This window comes from Danio aesculapii, chromosome 25, assembly GCF_903798145.1.
Source record: "Danio aesculapii chromosome 25, fDanAes4.1, whole genome shotgun sequence".
NCBI lineage: Eukaryota > Metazoa > Chordata > Actinopteri > Cypriniformes > Danionidae > Danio > Danio aesculapii.
In genome coordinates, this window is record NC_079459.1 from 21622324 (window position 1) to 21629678 (window position 7355).

The following is a 7355-nucleotide window of genomic DNA, read 5'->3' on the forward strand; positions in this document are numbered from 1 at the left end:
ATGTTTGAAAACAAATATAGTTCAGCATTTCCTGTAAATTGACCCTGCATCCTATAGGCATCCAAATATAAATATGTCAAACTTCAAGGACAAATATTGTGCCCATTAAATAGTAAAAATAGTGTTGTAAATGAGTATGCAAATAAAGACAATACATTTTTAATGAAACATTTATAATTTATTTATAATACCACAAAAAAAAAAAAAAAAAAAAAAAAAATCACACAAACATGCAAACACCAAAATATATATTTTATAACAGTTTTATTGCAATGTTTTATTACATACATATATATGCAAATGGTTAAAAACAATTATAATTGAAGGAAATGTATATTTTGTATTATTATTATTATATTTATTTATTTTGTGATATTTATTCATGTCATACATCTGGTATGTGAAGCTCAAGTAAAACTGCACTGCAAAAAATCTTTTCAAATGATGCCTTTGGAAATGCCATTATAACAAACTTTCACAACAGCAAGTCAAGTTCATGACAAATACAAAAATGTTTATAATGACAACTTTCTGAACTTAACAGCAAAAGTACCTAAAAGCTATAACACTTTTCAAAAACATATTCAAGTACTTACTGAAGAACAGCAACATTTTTACAAAACACTGAGAACCAATGTGTGCTTGGCGAGTCCAGGTGTTTATGGTGACTAGACTGTCATATTGCAAACCGGTTGGCATGAGGAGACTTGGGTGTAAAGTGTCGGAAATTCCTGGAAGGCTCCCATGTGTTATCCCAGGTTTTGCCACTGTAAAGTATCAGAAGTGCACAATATCATTAAAGAACAAAGAATCAAGATGATTGTTAGGTTTCATTTAGAAAGTTCAGTGATATTTATTTATATCTGTAAAGTGTCATTAAATCTGGCACTCTTGAATTAACTGCTTGAATAAGTTTAACATTTTCAGCATGTTTTCATGTATCCCAAGCAGATCTGACAGTCCTACAGACTCAGAGATGAAGATAGTGACTGCACTGATCACTTCTTGCTATTTAAAACACACTCTTTGACTCATCAATTATATGAAAACTACAACAGCATACAGTGCTCCACCCTAATAATATTGCTAAATTATGACAAGTCTATTACTTTACATGGCTAAACATTTATGTTATAGCTGCATGATTCACTGCTATTACTGTAACCCATTACAGTCTTAGCCCAACCTAATTGACTGTATTAGAAAACTGCATAGAAACCTGTTGCCTTAAACCACTTGTGTTTTTATACAAGGGGAAACTAAACAGCCATACTTGAATTAACTTACAACATTTACAATCTTATCGGACTTACAGTAACATTTTAATTTAAGTAGGGCTGTTAAGTTTTATCTTGCATATAATGTAAGGGGTTTAAGGCAATGAGTTTCTATACAATTTTCTAGTAAAGTCAACTAGATTTGGTTAAAGGAATAGTTCACTACTTACTCTCCCTCAAGTGGTTGTAAACCTTTATTATAAAACTTCCAAGTTTCTTTGTGTGGAACATGAAGGAAGTTTTTTGAAGAAAGCTGAAAACCTGAAACCATTGACATACATAGGAGTAAAAAATATACTATGGAAGTCAATGTTTACAGATTTTCATCTTTCTTTAAAATCTATATTTTTTGTGTTTAACTGAAGAAAGCAACTCAGACACATTTGGAACAAGTGAAGGATGAGTCATTAATGACAGAGTTTTCATTTCATTTTTGGGTGAACTATCTCTTTAAGAGTATATTGAAAGAAATGTCCTACTCAATGATGCTAACTTCAGCTACATGTGTAGCCCCTTGAGTACTTAATTAGAAATCAAAACAATGATCAGATCAGTCCTATTTTATGCCCTATACAGTATATCATATTGGCCACAGAATGGACTACTTAGTGTTGCAATGAAATTAAACAAATAATAAAACTATGACTTACCACACAATACAAGACAACCAGTGAAATTTCAACTCTACTTTTTCTGTACACAAGATGAGGTTCCAGCTTCAAAATGGCACCATAACACTGATCCTGAGTGGGGTGGTTGTGCTGCTCTGTGAGGTTGTGACTGTTCAGATGCAGTGCTGTGAAGAGTTCTTTATTAAAAGAAAGTACATTCTTTTCAAATCTGCACATATTAACAAAGAAAATACAATAATTTTAAATAATGATTAATTCTGAAAAACCTTACCCTTAGTCAAGATGAATTCATATGGCCTCTGCATTCTTTTGCTACATGTATGGAAGACAGATAAATAATTATGTCTGCAACCCACTTATTTGCAGATTTCTCTACTGTTTTCCAATAAATACATTGGACTTAATCCAGAACATTAATCCAGTGTCTAAAGGTTCTGCATCTGAAATGAATAAAAACAGATGTGACATTAGTTAAACCCACTAAACTACTAGATACATCAGTACTGCTTTAAGCAATTGTAATGTAATTTAAGTGTAGTCCAAAATTAGCCTTAATCTGTTTAAGATTATGATTTAAAAAGCATTTCTTGCATTAAAAAAACCCTGCCTCTTGTAATACATATGATCAATGGTAAATTTCTGAGAAGGTGCAAGGTAATCCTTGAGTTTTACCATTAACATCATGACTAACATAATATTTGAGAAGTATTTGACAGCTTGTTGCGTCTCTTTACCACAATTTAGAGATGATAGATTCTTTCTTTTATTAAATAAATTGTTAAAGGCCAAATTATACTGGTAATAGTGTATGATATTATGTGAAATACATCAGTTTATGTTAAACTTGAGCTTATGTTATGCTTTGAATAATGAAAAGTTGCAATTTTACCTACTGTAATAAGGGCATAATCAATTACATGCCCTGCAATTTTCCAGCCTTCTTTTCTCAACAGGCTTATCTCACTCACTCAGTCACTCACTCACACACTCACTCACTCACTCACTCACTCACTCACTCACTCACTCACTCACTCACTCACTCACTCACTCACTCACTCACTCACTCACACACTCACTCACACACACACACACACACACACACACATATATACAGTTGAAGTCAGAATTATTAGCCCCCCTGATTATTTTTACCCCAATTTCTGTTTAACGGAGAGCAGATTTTCTCAACACATTTCTAATCATAATAGTTTTAATAACTCATCTCTAATAACTGATTTATTTATCTTTGCCATGATGACAGTAAATAATATTACACTAGATATTCTTCAAGACACTTCTATACAGCTGCAAGTGACATTTAAAGGCTTAACTAGGTTAACTAGGCAGGTTAGGGTAATTAGGCAAGTTTTTGTATAATGATGGTTTGTTCTGTAGACTATCGAAAAAAATATAGCTTAAAGTAGCTAAAAATTTTGACCTTAACCTCTTAAGGCCCAAGCTGTTTTTTTTACACGCATTTTTTATTTCTCTTTATTTTATTTTTTTATTTTGGCTTATTGGAACCTGATTAGAATAAAACCTAAGTACCAACTTTTGAAATGATGTACTTTTAGAGAAAAGTATGTCCATATATGTGGAATATGTGCGAATTTATATAAAACACAATAAAGTCACCTTTGTGTAATAGAATGAAAAACTCTTTATTTCTGCCTTGAACACTGCAGTTTTTTTCTTGCCTTTTTAATGCATTAATAACACATACACACATATTTTTGAACATGCTTTGACTATCAGTAAAAACATTTTTTTGCCCTTTTTGGACAGTTAAAATAGTGTTTGGGACATTTCATATGCTGCAAAACAGTTGCAGTATGACACTGTATGTCTGTAACAAAATATAAAACATAAGACATAACAGCTAAAATGTGCTGTCCATGTATGTGGCCACTAAGCCCTAAGAGGTGAAAATGGTTTTTAAAAAAATTAAAATTGCTTTTATTCTAGCCGAAATAAAACAAATAAGACTTTCTCCAGAAGAAAAAATATTATCAGACATACTGTGAAAATTTCCTTGCTCTGTTAAACATCATTTGGGAAATATTCATAAAAGAAAAAAAAGCAAAGGGGGGCATTATATATAATGTGTTTGTGTGTGTGTCTGTTTTAAGGCATGAAAAATAATTGCAGTTACAATGTAGCCTTTAACTTAAGAGAAACACTTGATTTGCTTTAATATTGATGTAGTTATGAATACAATTGTATTATTAGAGGTAATATTTGTTGCATATTGCATAATTTATTTAGATTTTGGACGATTACTATTGTGGAAAACAACAATCTGGTAACACTGCTCCTCATCTTCAAATGTATAACTATATTGTTCTGAGCTATGCACGACTATATGTGGGGAAAATATATTTTTTAATAAATGAACTTAGATGTAGGTAGATAACATCGCTAGTTTGCAGTACATGCTTTATTTATATCAAGTCTGCAGTCATTTAATGCATCAGGAGATAACTTCCCTGCTTTTATAAAAGTTCTAAACAAACTCCTTATCTAAATCAACAAATCGCCTTTATTTGTTTACTTTTTACTTACCGCGTGGAAAACCGCAGTGGACCTTGGGATCGCAATGAACCTTGGGATTGCGACCATAGACTGTAAAAAAAAATAGATCTCGACGTACTATGACCCCAACTTCAATGAATAATTTAATAATACAAAGATCAGCTAAAAATATTTTTAAAACTTAGTACTTTAAATGTAATATTTTTTAAGTTAAAAAAACAAACAAATTAATCAGTTTTATTAGGCATAATTACCCTAAACTGGGCAATTGAATATAATTTCACTCATTAAATATAAAGTAAATGATAACATATTTATAAATACCAACTAATCTCCAATAAAAATATAAAAAAAATACATTATGTAGCATTAACCTACCACATATTGCTGCAGTTTAACTCATCGGTGAACTCACCGGTGATGCATTTTGACCAATAGCTGAGCGATGTTAAACTCACTGTTGAATAGAAGTCACGTTGACCGATGTATATTCTCATTTACAGTTGTCTCGACCCTCTTTACAGACGCTTTTCATGAACAAAACAAAAATCACATATTTAAAAAAAAACTTATAATAGACGTTAACCAGGTTTAAAATATTGCGTTGACATATTTTGATGGTTTTGAACGTCTCCGTATGACGCCTGAGGCAACCCATTGAAAGCAATGGAATTCCTTCTGCGTCGGTTTAGAAAAACTAGTACACTATGTCAATAATAACAATGATAAAAAAAACTGCGTCTGGTACCCTGTGTCAACAATAATAATTAAAATACTGCGTCTGGTACCCTGTGTCAACAATAATAATTAAAATACTGCGTCTGGTACCCTGTGGCTGTAATAATAATCAAAATACTGCGTCTGGTACCCTGTGGCTATAATAATAATCGTAATACTGCGTCTGGTACCCTGTGGTTATAATAATATTTAATAAAAATATTTTTTAAAAAGCGCAGCATCAGGTACCCTATGGCAAAATAAGTCGTGCTAGAGACACGAAAATGATTTCCTATTGAAATACATTAGATGGAAATTCGTGCAAGGTGACACGAAAAAAGAGGGAAATTCGTGCCCATGAACACGAATCAATAGATTAAATTTCGTGACTATTTCACGAACTGCCGTGAGACTGGGTTGGATCATCTTATATCGCAGTACATCCAAAAGTAATTTATGATGTAATTCAGATTTCTTGAGATTGCATGTGCACGTCTCTCAACAGCTCGACAGGCACAAATGCAGCCAGCTTAAGAAACAATGTGTGAATTTATGGTGCAGTAACGCATCAATCCATGCAGTAAATAATTTGTGTTTTCTGTGGCATCAGAGCTCAAATGAATCACTGCACAACACTTCAGCTTTGCCATGTAAAGACACCTGGATTTAATAATAAAAAAGTATAGTGCACTTAAAAACCTGACTTTATATAACTTGATGAAATGAAACACGCACATAACCGAATGAAACCTAACTTGGTAAACAACGTAACATTGTTGCCAGTCGAATCCAAAGTAACAAGTGCTAATAAGGCTTTAATTATGAATAAACAGCATTTCTAAACAACTAAATTTTTGCAAATAATTAAAAAACTCTTACAAATGCAACACAACAACATTAGTCACCACATCATGCAAGATGGATGTATTGTTTTTGGAGAATGTGTTTTGGTATTGAGCGTAAATTATTAATCATAGAATATTTATAAATAATTATGATTTAAAGCATTTTTTATTCATATTTAGATTTGGGTATGTGTTACATATAAAATGGATATTTTAGTGGTAAATATATGATATAATATTACAATAAATAAATAATAAATAAATAAGAGGGCAATGTGATGATGCTTTTAGAACATGTGGCTCATTTTTCAAAAAGAATAAGAAATGCAAAAAATTTAAAAAGCCCTTCATACTGACACATTTGAATGTTTATAAATTTAAATATTAATAAACGATAATGATTCATGTACTATATTAATATGTATTCATATTTTGATTACAATTTATTTATACTTATAACATTATTATATATCATCAGTGAGGAAAGCTGCACAATATTGTGCTGTTATCACATCTCTCAGTCATGTGTGTGTGTGTGTGCGTCAACAAACTTCCCTTAATCTTTTGAACATATTAGAGCACAAAGTTCTATAAAAGTAAACTGCAGAACTCAACACTTTCCGCTGTACTGTATTTTTATGGTAAATTTACAGACATTTACTGTAATTTTACATTTTGCCACCATATTTCCATTGTACAACTGTACTGTAATTTGGTTCCTCTAAGGGTGCTTTAACACTAGCACTTTTGGTCCGCACCCGGGTTCCTTTGACGTCAAAGTACGATACCTTTAGCTAGTGTGAATGCTGTCACCTGAACTCGGGTGTGCACCCGTGAACCATACCTGAGTCAGCCTAAAAGACGTGGTCTGGGGTAGGGTTCGCGGTTCACTTACCAAATAACGTACCAAATAATGCAAGTGAAACTCCAACTGTACAACCAACTTTTGTTTTTATAGCTTTCATTCATGTGTGTATGTCTGTCTATCACTACCTTGGTGACAAGCGGGATTGAACCAGTGGAAAATGTCTGCTTGTCTCCACCAAAAACGACTTCTGCAGACATCGTGTGATGTTCTGAATGTTTTTAATGTTTTTTTTTGTTGTTTTTTGTGGCAGATAGACACAAGTAGCATTGTATTTGGTTTTGGTAACAAAAGCAAAAGATTCAGTAAAAGCAGAATGACTGTGATACGTGGATGTCTCCATTTTGGCGCTTTGCTTTTGTGGCAGTCACCTTTAGCTACAGCTGTACACAAAACAGCTTAATGACGCAAGTCTTCCGGGGTTCAGAAGGAAAAAAGACCCAAACCAGCCAAGAAGGTGGAAAAGGGGGACAATTGAACTTGGGTT

At 32.5% G+C, this 7355-nt stretch overlaps 1 long non-coding RNA gene across 2 annotated transcripts; it reads right to left on the bottom strand.

Moving 5' to 3' along the window:
• Positions 1-344: 344 nt before the first annotated feature.
• LOC130219713 (uncharacterized) lies at positions 345-4969 on the bottom strand. 2 transcript variants are annotated; one of them, XR_008836081.1, is made up of 5 exons: positions 4820-4969; positions 4472-4531; positions 2181-2349; positions 1928-2085; positions 345-767 (listed from the first exon to the last, which is right to left on the bottom strand). It is a non-coding gene; the product is annotated as an uncharacterized LOC130219713 (long non-coding RNA). The 2 variants fall into 2 exon arrangements; XR_008836082.1 differs by having other exon boundaries at positions 4900-4944.
• Between the last annotated feature and the right edge of the window lie 2386 nt (positions 4970-7355).